Raw genomic sequence first — 16396 nt, forward strand, 5'->3', positions numbered from 1 at the left:
AACCATCCACTGAAATGTTATTTAAAGAACCAAATGTGTTTTTCTATGACATTGTTCCAAAGAACACTTTTGTACCACAGTAATGCCAAATAAGGAGATGTTACTTGTTCAATGACACAGGAAAGGAGATCTGTGATTCATAATCCATATCTGCTGGCTGAACACTCTTCCTCGGAAGAGTTTTAATGTCAAAAAGTGGCCCTGGGTAAAGAAAGGCTAGTTATGATGGATCTACATTTCTGGGTTTTTAGTGAGGTATGCAGCCAGTCAACTCCTCTGCAAGCTCACTGGATCTGAACCATGTCCAGGGCAGGCTGGATGGAGGTACGGTGATCTACCCCAGAGGAAACCAGGGCATGTGCCCCCAATGCGGCTCCCAGCGGACCCTATGATTACACATGCAGGTTCCCCCTCCCCTCCTCCCTGCAGGCTGCTCGTAAATCAGCCTGCTGCTTTGATAAGGCGCCACGTTTCCCCCAGGGCCGCCAGCACGTCACTTCTGATTCTTTCTGGCCAGAGAAAAGCTAGAACAACACCTCTGCTTTTATTTTTGTGGAGTATGTTGCAACCTGAAAAAGGAGGTCTTCATGAAGGTGAGTGTCAGGAGAGAGGGGAAGGGGGAAAGGGAGCGAGGGCTGTACAAGAATAAAATAAATCATCTCTTTTATCACTGTTGGGAAGCTTGCTCTATGGTCATGATAAATATGCACCTTTAATGCTGTCACACACATAAGGCTACTATAACACACATATTTTTATTGTCATTATGATGTCTTTCCACAATACACTGATTAAGATCTGCAATGACAGAAAAAAATCTAATTACCTTTTGTGTGCAGCCTAAGTGATGTCATTAGATTTGCCAAATTGCAACTTGTTACAAAGTGACTTAACCACTCTGCTATATAATCAATTACAAAGCATACACAAGTGCACACTTCTTAAACTACTCAATCTTTAACTACTAGCACATAAAACATGATGTACAACTATATGGAAATATGGCTACCATTACAACAAACCTGCACCACCATAAATAGATTCCTGTGGAAAAGTGAGTACTATTGTACTGAACTAACTATGTATCTTTTCTCTAGTTATCAGCATGGACTTTTGTTTCTAGCAATATCTGACTAGCTTTCTCTCTAACCTATTTGCAACTAGCAAAGATACAGTATTTTCTATATGTAGACAACAAAACAGTTTTGGTTAGTCTCACTGGATAAGGGCATCAGCTAAATGTTGTAAATATAATGTAAACAAACTTAAATTTACATTGATTTGTTTTTGTACAGCTATACAGAGAGTGCTATTCAATAAATCCTGACTTAAATCCTGACAGCCATGCATTAAAAGGCGTGACATTTTGTTGTAAATATGTTTTTCATTAGTTATTCTTTAACCTTTGCAAATTGGGAATTTGTATTTTTTGCTATTTGTTTAAAGAGAAGGTTAGTTAAATTTCTGTTTTTTATACTGTACTTGCATCCATATTTGCAGCAACCTGATAGTGACATACAATTTTAATCATAGTCTATTGTTTCTCATATTGTCATCACAATAACTTTATTGAACATTGTGCATTTTGCATTCCTGTTGTGGATACACATGCATACATACACACAAACATACGCAGACATAACCATAATTATAAGGTGGCACCAGATGGCACAAGGATCCACTTTGCTGCATTATGATGTCAACTCTAAACACACACTGCACAGTTTCAGACACAGTCACAGAACCAGAAGCAGACCAGGAGGAAGCAACCACGCTCATTTAGCCACATACAAACAGACTTATATACAAGATTATTGCTATGATAAGGTGGCATCATAAGGACCAATTTGCTACCACATGAACAGTGCCCATGCACACACATGTGTACGCTGTATGCTACTTTGGGTCTAGTCATGGTCACATTTGTCACGCTGCACTAAAGCGTGTAAGAAAGCAGTAAAGTCCTTCCACACTGCTCCCTATTACCACAACCTACCCTGCTTCCTCTGCCTGTGGCCTCTCTGCAGTGTGAATCTGCACAGCTCACAGAGCACCAACACACTGCACATGGAGGCAGTCTCAAGGCCAAGCTCATCTGTCAATCAACAGCCATCTGCTGAGTCACACCAGCTCTTACAGGAAGCCCTGCAGAGCATTTGGTACCATTTCATATGGAATGGAGAATAATCTGACAATATATCCTGTTTTACATCCTGCATGAGTCAACAGCCAAAGTCATCCCAACGGACAAGACATACTAAAACAAATTGTTGTTGTCATATCAAAACCTTTTCTTAATCTTTAATTTGAAAATGTCAGCTGCCCTTTATGCAAAACAATTCATGATGAATTGACCAATATGGCCTTTCCCAAACTGATCTCTCTCTACTCACACTTACAGTAATGGAGCGCTTTGCATATGAAGCGATAGGGTGTGAACACATGGGTAAACTCTAGGACTCCTTTGGAAGTTTCCAGTGGAAGGAGGAGGCTGATGGCTACAATTGACACTTTGCTCATTTATATGTGTTGTCAGTATGTGCTGCATTAACCATTCATAATTTACAAGCTGCAAGAATAAGACTGACTTTTCTTTTTTTTAACTGGATGGAGTCAGTGAACTTGGGCAGAAATATAATCACCATTTTGTTTTACCTTCACCATACACATTTTGTGATTTTGAGAAAATATTTTTATGCAAAATGCCCTGAGGTCTTATGTGCATAATTAAAAATCATATTTTACCAAATGGTAAGGATCTCACATTTGCACCCTGTTTCCTCTGTCCTCCATTGTCAGAAAGTCTGCAACAATAATCGCTCGATGTTGGAGGGCTTTATAGCTCACTTCCACTCCCTGATAATTACTTTGGGATAGCCCTCAATACAGCAAACCTTCTGTGTGAATGTTCAAATGGAGGCAGAGTGAATAGGCCAAGAGAGTAAGAGCCAGAATGAGACAAGGGGTACAAATGATCTAAAATTACACAGAATAAAGTCTTGTTACATTAACATTAAGGACTTTTTTCTAAAATCTGAGGTTTTGTTATGAAACCTAATGCTAAAAATCATTCAGTTTGACCACAAATATAAATAACCATGCTTGTTTCCCAATCATTTACTCCCTTGGTGGATTTACACAATTTGCACATGCCAATGGATATAATAAATCAGGCCCTGTATATGTCAGTAGCTCTGTTTCATCTACACTCTGAAGACCAGACTGTTAATCAAGGCCCTACACCTCTGCTCATAACCCCACCACCAGGAATCCACAGCTATTTGCCTTCTCGCTTTTGATAACACACAGAGAGGCACTATGATAAGAGTACATAGTGTGCTGCTTGTGCCCTGCCCCAAGTAATGGCTCTGAATGAGCAGCAGATTTCATCAGGTAAGTGAGGAAAAAGGAAACAGCCATATGGTTCCCTTCAGCAGTTGCCCATTTGGGCAGACACCTCCACCATTTTCAAACAGCCCCTACTAAAACACCCGTCTGATCACAAGATACTGTGTGCATGTGTGAAAAAAAAAAAACACAAGAAACTCTGACCGAAAATGTGTGGATTAGATTAGCAGTGTAAAAGAGAGTGATAAAAAGAGTGCATGAGAGTGGGTGATACTAGGCTATGGAGAAGGGGACTTGAGTCTGTGACTTGCAACTGTGTTGCATTTTGACTGACTTGTGACTCAGCTCCAACTCGCCCTTCATTGACTTGCCCCTGTCGTGACTACCTTGATGCACTAAATAAATAAAACCTTTAGTTTGTGTGCTTTTGCCTGTCGGTTTTGCTACTGTGGTCATGCAAGTTATTACGGTTCTTCCACAGTTCGGTTTTAAATGGTTTAAATGGTCAACTTTTCTTTAAAGTTGAACTTGAAATGATTGGCTAGTACGTACTGCTAGCGCAGCAGCTAATTTAGCTAATCTAGTCATACAGTTTTAGTAAATAAAAGAACACATTCCTTTGTAACTTGCTAAAACTGCAGCTGGATTAGCTGTTGTGCTAGCTAGCTACCATGCTACATAAAGTACAGACTAACCAGCCACTTCAAGCTATTCTGCTTTTTTCTTTTAAACAACACATTTACATTTACAACACATCAGCACTTTAGTTCTGTTCTTCAAACTGAAGGTATTTCTATAATGAAATTATTTGAAGCAGTGTTGCTTTTTAGTTTTAATAGAGGTTTTCTTTATACCTTAAAATACATACATGCTGATTATAAGACTAAACTAAAGCTATCTACTAAAAACTTGAGACTTGACTCATACTCGTACTTACAGGGACTCGAAACTTGACTTGGATTAGCACATAAGTGACTTATAACCTCTGCTAAGCTGTATGCTACTAAATTTAGTTTAACAATACATAACATTAGTTTTCACACATCATCACCATCATATAAAAATCTCATAACTCTTTTCAATGTTTAAATAACATTTGAACATGTCACTTGCCCTTTACATTGATAAACTTTTCATGACAACTGGACCAACAGAAATAGTCCATAATGACTCAAAGAGAGACTTTGTTACCATTTTGGAGCTACGAGGTTCAGTCACAATAGTGATGATATGTGAATAAAAGTTTCTGAAGGGCTCTACACTCTGCTTACACCTTGAATATACACACGCACATCTGTGTGTATGTGCGTGGGGGGGTGGACTGGAGGAGCCTGGCTCTAGAGTGGAGTCAGTGCTGGTGGTTAGGCGTCCGGAGTCACTGAACATTTTTCTGGCAGCCCCTCTCACTACTCTCCACCCTCCTCCTCTCTGCTGGCGGCCAGCCCAGCTCTGAAGCGAACTTAAACAAACTCCTGTTGCAGCCATCTGCTGGGCCTGGGGAATAAATCAAACAGCCTCGCAGCCGCCAGCGATCGAGTTACCATGAGCAACGCCGCCCGCGCGCCTGCCTGGAGCCACCACTGGCCTCCACCGGCCAACATGTGGCCACACTAATCCCTCCCAGAGAGAGAGAGCGAGAGAGAGAAAGAGAGAGAGAGAGAGTGAGAGAAGGAGGGGTAAAAAGGGCTACACTACTGGAATGCAATGTTTTGATATTGCCTGTAATGCCGACAGTCTACACTGTCCATTGTATTCTGCCGCTGTAAAAATGTGTAAAAAAGCTATGCCTTGTTCAGTGCCCACACTAGATGAGTAAGCTGCTTCCTGCTATTAACTGCTGCCTTCATGTCTTTGTTAGACCTGAGGGTAAATAAAGAGCATGTGGAAACTTCTATTAAAGTATTACAAAACATGATTAAAAATAGCTTCTTAACACATTTCATGAATGATTGCAGCTCCTGTAATATATTCCCATTAACAACATTCGCAGTTGCTTTTAATCTTCGTGATAAATATAAGTATCTAGAGTGCAATTGCTTAATCATGCAGTAATCATGTTTTGTTTGGACTTGAAGATGAAGCTTTAAAACGAACATGTTAAGAGTTTCTCTGGGAGCTCATGCAGCACCATTTGAGAATGCGCTCAAGTTTTTTTCTTCTTTCATTCACTCTTCGCTCTGCTGTTTGCTGTCAGGTTTTACAGTGTGTTAAGTATGAAGTACCTTACTGGGAGTGCTCTCCACACCGCTGGACACATTCTTCTCCCTAAAGCCTTACAAACACTAATGCACAGAGCTCTACTGTACATACTGACCAGCTCTCATTCACACACACACACACACACACACACACACACACACACACACACACACACACACACACACACGTTGGCTGCATTCAGCCCTGGTCAGTGCATTCCATTGACCCGCACAGTCCAATTAAAACTATACAAGCTCTCAGAGACAGAGGACCTGTTGAGTGCGGTGGTGAAGCCACACACAAACGTGGACACAGACGTCCTGAAAGCTGAAAGCATTACACAATGTTACAGAAGGCCAAAGCATTAAAAAGGAGACAGAGCTCCTCCACTGGGTTTAAGAGCAGGGAAAAGATTCACATGGCTTTATTTCTCTGGAGTCTTTGGTCAGAATAGAACAGAGGAGGAGAAGGTCTGGCTGCAGGACACAATTTATTATATCTTAAAATAAAAACATGCATCCATGTGACTGAATAGAAGTGAACAGGAAAGAAAGAGTGAAAGGGAAAACAACAGCTAGTAGACATAAATGACTGAATGTGCTGACTAAACATTGCAACATAATAAAGTCTATGCTCACTGAGCCCTAAACTGCAAATTATGTTTGCACAAGTTTTTTTCTTGATCCAAATGTGGCTGATCAGCCAAGACTTGTTTGATTCCTTTTTTAGTGACACACTGATAAAACTGATAAAAAAACTTGAAAAATGAGGATTAAGATGCTGAAACTTTTAGCTATGCTATGTACTTTTGACCATTTTTATAAATAACAATATGGCTTACAGTGTCAGAAGCCACACAAGTGAATCTATTTGAGATTAATTAAAAACCTGATGTGGTTTGAGGCAAGTTTTGCTCATATACAGTTTGCACTGTACTAATATTTTGGTATAAACTATTACTCGTTAGCCTTATAGCTTCAGTACAAAAGTAAAGAAGCAAACTTCAGGCTCCAAACATGCCTTATTTAATAACTGCACTTGGAGTAATTCTGTGTGTGTTTCCTGCCTTTTATAAAGCTTTAGTAAAGCATGCTATGTTGAGGGCATGTTGATAACTGGGCCCATCCAGAGCCCACTAGCTGGAATGGCTGCTCTCCGTCACACAGCCCCGCTTAGGGTTTTGTCTGCAAGGAACGCCAGTGATGTCAACACACTGCCCAGTCTGTCGGAAACTATTCCAGCGCTCCAAAGCCCGTTTGATCCTGCACTCAGGCCTGCCTGCCCACTCCTCCCCCACAAACACACGCTACAGCACTGCAGAGGCCTGCACGCTACTCCACACAAAGTTAGCGTTAGCCTCAACTTCAGCCAGGATGTACATTTCCACTGTAGCAGAGTGGAGTAAATATAATTGTTGTTGGTTATATATATAACAGAAATTTGTACTTCATTACAAGCCTGTGGCTATTTAATGCAGTAGAAAGACAAGAATGACTTTCCTCAAAAAGTTGACCCCAACCTTCTGATTTTGAATAGGTTTAGCAGTGTATGTTGATTATTTTGTGCACTAAAAAGTGATGCATTGAATTTACTCAATTCAAAAGAGTCTATCATTTCCACATGAATAAAAAAAATGAATAAAAAGAATTTCCAAAAATAGGGAAAACTTCACAAACTTCTAAATATTTGTGGGTTTAGGTACCAAATTGTGTTCATGTGAACTTTTTACATAAAGTTAGGCGACAGCTTAACATCACCACTCCACACTGGTAAGTGTCCTTTAGCACATTACCTGTTTTGATTATAAATTATAGAACTGATTTTGATAACAATCCACTTGTAAGCCCTGTTCAGCCCTTGATTCACAGTGACTCATGTGACAGGCAGTGGAGAAATGGCAGAAATTACCCAGGCAGCCCAGGCCTAGGCTGACATATCCAGCTGTCCTGGCATGGAATGGGCAGGGCATGCATGGGGCCAGGTGGCTAAGGGCTGGAGGGTGGGGGTGCATGGTCAGAGATGAGAGACTACAGTACAGCATGCACTACAGCCACCAAGCAGGGGGCTATCTAGTCTGCAAACTACCCTGGAAAGCACCCCAGAGGCCAGGCAGGGAGTGAAGAATAAAATTAGCACCTGGCCTAGGCTATTTTGGCTGAACTTTCCCCCTCGCTGCAGGAATGACCAGTTGTCCCGGTGCCGTGCTCTGCAAAGAGGCCCAGTGAACATGACTCTCTGCACCCCATTAGAACTCATCAGAGAAGCTGCCCCACACACACTAATCCACACACACAATCCTATACACGCCCACACACTCACGTGCAAATAAGGGCTCACACATTCACATATTCAGTGACGAACCATGATGATTACAGCTAAGGCTTCAGACCATAAATGTCAGATAAATAAATGTAAAAAAATCTACAAAAAACAGTTCTTGTACGATGTCCAGAAGGCCTAGAGAAGAGGTCACCAATCTTATCCACTATGGCTGGTGCAGCTGAAGATTTACTCACCCTGAAGCAGAAGCGTACCTGATTCTCACTGCCTATCCAGCTGGTCTCAGTCTTCCAAAAGTTGACTAGTTATAAGCTGTGCTCATGTTGGGTTGGAATAAAAACCTGCAACCATACTGACCCTTTGTGGATAAGACTGGTGATTCCTGGTCACAATTAGCCCTTCTCATTGCAATTCCTAATGACTGGTTGATGCCACAGTCACTCCTTATGCTAGTAATTAATCTAAGGTGTAAGGTCCATGGTATAAGATCATAAAGGCTTAACCAATGGAAAAGCTTGCTTGGCTGTGTCTACCTAGATATCACAGGGAAAAAATTCCCATCATTATCAGGTTAGCATTTCAAGATCTGGACTCTTTCAAGAACTTCTGCAACAAAAGTAAAACCTATAGTCTACAAAATACAAGTATGTTGATTAGATTAAATAAATTTTTAATGTACACAGAAATCATTAGGTCCTTGAAGGTCCTTGACGGTGGCAAGGAAAAACATTATAAGAGCATATGGAAGAAACATTGATAATCTTAAAAGGGTAAGCCATCCAGTCAGCATAGAATAGTAAATCAACAACATAAGAAGAGCAATAACGGTAACAGCTAAGGGTAATTTGGGAGAAGAAACAAGTGTCAATGTTAATATCTGTTCATGTAACTTGGTCCATTCACTGTGAAATGTTCACATAATGGAAAGGGCAGCTACTGTTTTAAAATAACAGACATCAAAAGATTTTTTTCTTATAAGGTGTTCTCATGTCAGTGCTACATTCTTTATTTTTACACCTATATTGTTATACCAACATGCTGTAAGAAGTAACTGGCTAATAAGCAATGCTCACAGCTCTTAATGTTTCCACACATCTGGAAGACATCCCACACATTCGATTAATAACTCTCTCTCTCTCTCTCTCTCTCTCTCTCTCTCTCTCTCTCTCTCTCTCTCTCTCTCTCTCTCTCTCTCCCTCCCTCCCTCCGTCCTTCTCTCTCTCCCTCTCTTTCTGGCAGCTGTGGCTCAGTCCAGCTGTGTTTCTCTGTTCCACCTGCCAATGTTCTTTCACACCTGGAGGACATCCTATACTCTAACACTACAAATACAATCACAGCTTCCTCTCTCTCTCTCTCTCTCTCTTTCCTTCCCTTACCCACTCTTCCTCTTTCCCTGTCTATCACTCTCCTCCAGAATTCCACCATATGTAACATGCTTCCTGGTTCATATGTTAATCTTCTTGCACATTACACACAAAGACACACCTTGTTATCCAGCTGTGAGGTAGCTTTTCCTTCCTCTCTCTGTGCTTGGCTAGCTGGATCTGGCTTGAAGTCATCAGGGAGGTTTCGAGCTGGCTCTTTCTGCTCTGTAGTTAGCACACAGCTGTGTAATTAGCAAAGTAAATGCAGAAGTGGGGGAAATCCTGTGGGCTGCTGGGTAGACCAGGGCATCTCCTCTCTGAGATGCTGCTCTCTGGACTCTGCACCTACTAACCCTTCAGTTCCCTGAGGTGAGAGCTATACACAAACTCTGAGCCGTAAAGCAATAATTCATTTCAAAATTACAGTCAATTAGCTCAGACATGTTCAGTGCCAGGCTTATTTCTCTGGTTTTCTACTGAAATAAAGAGGCTAATAACAAGCAATGGAAGCTTATATCCAAGGGAAAGGAATGTGCTAAATGAGATCTGCTCTTAATCTCATTTATTTCTTATAGACATTGTTAAGTCCTTTAAAAAATCAGCGTGAGACTTTAGAAATGTTCTCCTATTTCTGAAATTCAGCTCCTGAGTAACAACCCTTTTTAAAATATTGTCTCACAGGTGGCATGATAATATTTACATAAATAGAAGCAAACCTTGTATCTCCATTTTTGTCATTTTTCAGTTTTTGACATGATTTGAAAATGCCTGTTGCCCTTTACATTGTGTGTAAAGTTCATGACAAATGGTTCAAAATGACTTGGAAAAAAGTCTGGTTCCATTCACTTACATTAAAAGTATTCATTTTCTTTAAAGTTATCATTTTGGAGATACAAGATTTTCTTCCGTCAACAGCGATAAGAGAAGTATTATTTACATAATTAGCTCTCTTCAAATTTCTTTAATTTATTGTAACTTACAAATGTAAGGTATGTAAGATGTCAATGAGCAAGTGAATAATTGTTTTGATTCAACAAGCTAATGGCTGTAGAGACAAAAATTGTCATAGTACACTTGCTTCTTCCAGCCTGAACTCGATTGTTACATATATCACAATGCTGGACCTGTCTTACCTCCAGGATTTTATTTGTTAACTTTAACAGGCTGTTGAGTCTATTCATAGCAGTCAAATTAAAGTTAACATACCAAGCCACAGGTTAAACCAGACTCAATAAAACTTTGAAATAGTCAACATATAAGTACATTTATTACAAGAATTCATCTTCCTCAGATAGAAAAAGTGCTGCTGTACTTTCTGACAGATAAAAATTGACATTTAAATAAATGATCACATGTATTTTTCAGGCACCTCATGTTATTTTTCACATACATGTGAAAAAGTGCATTATAACATGCAGAAAAAAGTATTTAGGTGATCACATTTTTCATGTCATGTTAAAACATGATTTTTTTTTGTAAGAGTTAGCAGTCTATCAGTGTAGAAGAAGAATTGGGCCCATACCCATCAAACTTAACAGAGTAGGAGTGCAGATCCAGGCTCTTCTTTTATTAAGGATGAACACAGGAACAGATTGTAGATCAGCACTCCTACTGAGACAAAGAGAAAGACATCCTTTCATTGGGATAGTTGGTATAGTGTAGTGGGTAACACCTCTCCCTTCTACACTGTTGCCTGGGTTTTGAGCCTTGGCCGGGGCAAGTGCCATCAGCTATGCCAATAAGAGTACTTGGGCTAGACTTCTAACACTACCTTCTTCTACCTGTGTAAAATGAACAATTGTAACTCTGGATAAGAGTGTCTGCCAAGTGCCATAAATGTAAATGATAATCATAAGTCACAAACTGCAAGCTTAAATTATCACATACTTGCCTCAAACCATGTTGACTTACTTATGTGGTTTATGACACTGTATTATTTTTATTAACTAGTAAAAAGGAGGGTCTAAGATAGCTGCTATTGCTGTTTTTAGCTGTGCGGCATACGTCTGGCTATTCTTATAGAACATAGTGTGCCATACAGAGCCAGGAATCCCAAAAGAAGGTTTATTTGAGATCAATAAATGCTTAATGTAGTTTGATGCAAGTGACATATTAGCCTTGTAGTTCCACTGTGAAACTAAAGAAGCCCGTTTCAAACAACCAACATGACTTAACTTATCAACCATATTTAGATCATTTTTCTGAAAACTCACTCTAAGAAACAGCCAGCCTCACTTTGTTGTAATCAATTTGTAATGTAAATCAAACTATGACGGCTAAAACAAGCATAAATTATATCTAACATCACAATGACATGCAAGATAGGTCAAGAACAGAAGCTGACTCGTTGGTCTTTACGCTGAATGGGAGCACTTGCATTTTATTAAAAGAATCTCTAAGCCAGACACACCAAAGCATGCTCTTTTTCTCTCTCTGCATCAGAGACACAGTGTCTGTGCTCTGAATAACACATTACTTCAGCAGAGCTAAACTAGCTGGGAGCTTGTGGAGGGATGTGTGAATGAGGCGTGCAGTGATGAGAGCTCACAGGACAAAGACTCAGACTGGAAGGCTCCAGAATGTCACAGTTTACTTGGTAAATCTCACAAAACGCTAATAAACTCAGTGGCTCAGGCTGGGATGCAGGTTAGCAATGGACTAGATAGAAGAGAGCAGATTATTTGTCTCAATCACTCTTCTCTTTCTGTTTCCCTCCTCAAACAAAACACACTTCTGCCCACCCAAACACCTTCAGCCCTCTCACTCCCTTATCAACCAAAACACTCAATTACACCAGGATTTGTCCATTCACTTTACCACAAAAGCACTCATTCCCTCGTTCCCTATTTCCACAGGCTCTCTCCACAGATGACTGAATTCCCTTCTTTACTTAGACGTGACCTCAGCCCATTTCTCTGCCTTTATCAGTGTGTGTATGTGCATGACTATGTGTGTGTGTCCAACTGACATGAGGGCATATCTTGAGATTTCTTACAGCAGTCTAGCTCACCCACTCTCCTTGAAGTAATAAGCAGTGCAATTACAGACAGTCTGTAGCAGAGTTAGATGGAGGAAAATTACTGTACATTATATTACACCTGGATGTTTGGAAACAAATGCATTACTACAGCCTTTTAAAAGATATTTTTTCCCATAATTCTTTTTTTCCAAGATAACATTTTGTTCTGTACGTTTCAGAGAGACTGCTTTTTGAAGTATGATACAAGACACTAAGGCACAACAAGGGGCAAGCCAATCAGAATATAGTTTAATTACATGTATTATATCATTTTAAAAGGATAAATAACTATTGGGAAATGATCATGTGAAAATTAATTTCCCACTGTTTTTGGTACATAAATCACATGAATCTTGTAAGTGTTTTGTACTGATGACAGCAATAGATAGAGGTTCTATAGACTGAGAGTCCAGAAGAAATAGTGTATGAGCTGTTGGGTCAGACCATGTGCCCTTCACTCACCAGCCTCCACTGTGCTGGGAGTAGATAAGAGCCGAGTCAGAACAGACAGAGTACAGTGGAGGTGAAGGGGGCCAGATTGATGTATCACATGAACGGGCCTGGACGACAGGAAAGGGTAGAAAAAAGAGCTCTCTTTCTTTTCTGACAGACAGCGAGAGGAAAAATAAACAGTGATTTCTGCCACCGGCTTGTCCAGGCATTCAGCTTCCGCTGCCTGAGCACTCAGCAGCGCACTATGAGTAAACACCCTCAAACAGTGAGACACACGCAGACGAGCTTTTTTTGCAGTACATACCAACTACTTTAGACCTGTTACACACACACTCTTGTCTTTATACAGTATCAGGGCAAGGGTCATACTTCCTAGTTATATGCAATAAGAATTTTTGATAACACTTTACAAAAGGGTAGCTTTCAAAAGGCTACATGACACCTATATAAGCATGTCTTGATAACTGAAATACATCTACATTAACTTTTATAAATGCTTATTCCAACAAGTGTCAGTTGTCATAAAGGCCACTTTTGTATATTTTCTAATGTCATTTCATCTCAGCAAGTATTGATGCTCATTAGAATATGCCTTTGTAAATTTCTAGCTTTATGTTGGTTGTCATGAATGAATCTTGCCCTTCAGTAACCCTAAATTTAACATCAGTAACCAAAAATAAATAAATTTTACCCTTTCAGTTTTGAAAAAAAAAAAATAAACACACACACACACACACACACACACACACACACACGCACACACACACACACCCACACCCACACACACACACTCATTTCTGGTGCCCTTATGGACATGGTCTTCACAAAGCAGAGCATCTACCACAAAGGCTGAGAAAAAGGAGAGCGATAAAGAGAGAGAGAGATAGAGGAAGAGAATTAGAGTGGAATCTGAAAGAAATAAAAAGATGTTCCTGGCTTGCTGCCAAAACAAGAAATCAGTGCAGTGTTCTGGGGGGCTTTGCAGCCTGGGGCCAGCTTCTGACTGAGCTGCCAAATCTCAGGGACCCTGTCTGGGAGGCCTGACAGGGCCGAGCTGGAGCCAAGAGTGGAGGCCTGGGCTAGGTGCTTCAATCCCCTCCCAAAACCGCTTCCAGGCACTAGCTGGCCTCAGTTGAGCTCCCAGGTCAGAGGACAATGGCTGGGTGGCACAGAGTGAGGTTCACACGGGACCAGAGAGACTCCCTCATTCATTCAGTTTAGCTTGAGTTCAGCAGAACACAACAACAGAGAGGCTGGAACCTGCCAAGAGTGAGCACACACATACTCTCACACATACACACGCCAGCCCAAAAGACCACCAAGCAGCTACCAACTCTTGTGGGGTTGAGGGGTGGAGTATAAAGTAACAGCAATGTAATGACAATGACAGCTATAATCAGATTACCAATAAATAATAAAAAAAAAAAAATACAACCTATTTATCAGCTGTCTAAATTAAGTTGAAATTCTACTTTAACTAACTGATCAATTGATGCCTACAAATAAAAAGCCAAAATATTTTGGTGTTGCACATAGGCTAATGCACTGCAGTTTTACGGGAGAGGTCGTGAGCTGTTGCTACTGTTGCAATAACTTTGAGGATTCTTATCTTGAGATAACAAGTAATCTCAAGATAACAACTTTCTTATCTCAATATTACAAGGTAACTAGCTATTATTTCAAGATATTGACTTCATTAACTTGAGATAACAAAATAATTAACACATTCTTTCAAGATAACAACTCTGTTATCTCAAGATTACAAAGTAACTAGCTATTATTTCAAGATAACTACTATCTTGAGATAACAAGATAATTATCTTATTATTTCAGGATAACAACTTTTGTCTCAATAAAAATACAGAAAGTTGTAATTACCTTATGGCCTCTCTAGACTTCCATAGCATGTTTAACATAAAAAAGTAAGTAACTGAGTTAACTTGAAATGTGTAGTGAACTTCAAATATTAAATTAACAAATCTAAGACAGACATTATTCAATTGAATTAACTCTTGAAAGTAACAATTTCAAGTTAACCCAGTCATGTTTCTTATGTTTAAAAGCCACGTAATTGTTAACAGTGTAGTTTTGTGAAACTTGCTCCTACAAAGCAAAAGATCCCAGCAAACCAGACTAAAATTTATTCACAAAAGTAGAGGAAGAAAGAGAAAAAGTAGAGAGAAACTGCAGGAGGAGGGGATGCCACCTGACATGCTTATGTGTGAAGATATATGGCAAGCTGTAGTACGGATGAGCGCCTAGTGAGCACTCGAATAGTCTATTTATCAAACAGTGCATCAGCACATCATATATATCATCACTGTGAATATTTAATGAGGAATGGACCTATAGAAGTGCACCAAAATTATTTGGAATAAAATCTTTTCACACTAACTTTCATTAGATATGAAGAGCGTGTTTAGCCTTTTCCTGTAATGTTACCATTTTGAAGATACTTGTTTTTTTTCCTGTCAACAACAGTTTGTGCTGTGATTAGAAACGTAGGTAGGTGGCCACTCCTGTAGCTCAGACTCTAAATCTGACCCCTTATTAGAGTAATACAGCACATAAGCTATGACATCCTCCACCTGTGTGACCTCTGACCTCACTTTCCCTTGCATCTTTTCCGAGTTCCTGTCAAAGGCATGTGACCTGCATGGGAATGTCATCATGTGCTAAAGTGTGACTGTCAGCACATGCATGAGTTAACACATCCTCTACACAGAGCATAATATCAATGCACAATTTGAGCTTATTTGCTGAACGTTTTGGGGAAAAAATAAAACAGAAAATGTTTTATATGTGAAAGTGTTGGCACATTTTACATTTTGTTTTATTTTTCTCCACTAAGTTATACTCAGCAAACAAATACAAAATTGCACTAAAATTTATCTGATACATTTTATAAATGAAATTATCATTTTTTATCAATTTTATAAATAAATCTGCACTAGAATTTGCAGAAAAATTATAATATTTAAGTGTATTCTCTGTAGAGGATTAACAAATAAAACAAACTGTGGGTGTTTAAACTTGACTATACACACACACACACACACACACATACAGACACAAACACATTACAGTCAAAAGATTAAAAATTAGTTTTTCAAAATGTTTTCAAAAATTGAGCACATTTTATTTGATGGTTAACATAATAATAATATAATCTTAAGTAGAAGATTGTTTATATCTTGCCCTTTTCTGTGCAATAGCTGTATAACTAAATTAATGATTGACAGAAATATGACTTTTGGGAATAATACCTAACTCCTTGAACTTTGTTGTGATGTGAGCACTCACCAGTACTCAAACCCTTTAGGTGTTTAAACCACCTTTAGTCTAAAGAATTCTCAATGTATGTTTTTCTGATCATTATTTAGGCAAAACTTGCCCTTCATAGCAATGAAGACACTTTGATGACCATTAAGAATCTAGAAATAGTAAAGAGCTGTTTTAGGTTTTAAAAAAGCAGATATTTTTCTTTCTTAATTTATATGTAACTGCAAAAATCTACCATTACTCAGAAGAACATGAAGCCTACCTGAATGGACAAAACTTACACTTAGTTACTTCAGTTGCTTGGTATTCAAAGAAGGCACTGCTAACCACAGCCAAAGTAGGGCTGTCTATGAATAAATCTAGATTTCTCCAGAAACACATCAACATTTTACTTCTTCACTCTTCCCTCTGGATACTTTCTTACATCCTCCTAGACTTCCACATCAAGTTC

General features: G+C 39.4%; 1 protein-coding gene across 2 annotated transcripts in view; it reads right to left on the reverse strand.

Moving 5' to 3' along the window:
- gse1 (Gse1 coiled-coil protein) overlaps window positions 1-16396 on the reverse strand; it is a 290232-nt gene that overhangs the window by 257078 nt on the left and 16758 nt on the right. The gene's annotated exons all lie outside the window — the stretch shown is intronic.

This window comes from Pygocentrus nattereri, chromosome 7, assembly GCF_015220715.1.
Source record: "Pygocentrus nattereri isolate fPygNat1 chromosome 7, fPygNat1.pri, whole genome shotgun sequence".
NCBI lineage: Eukaryota > Metazoa > Chordata > Actinopteri > Characiformes > Serrasalmidae > Pygocentrus > Pygocentrus nattereri.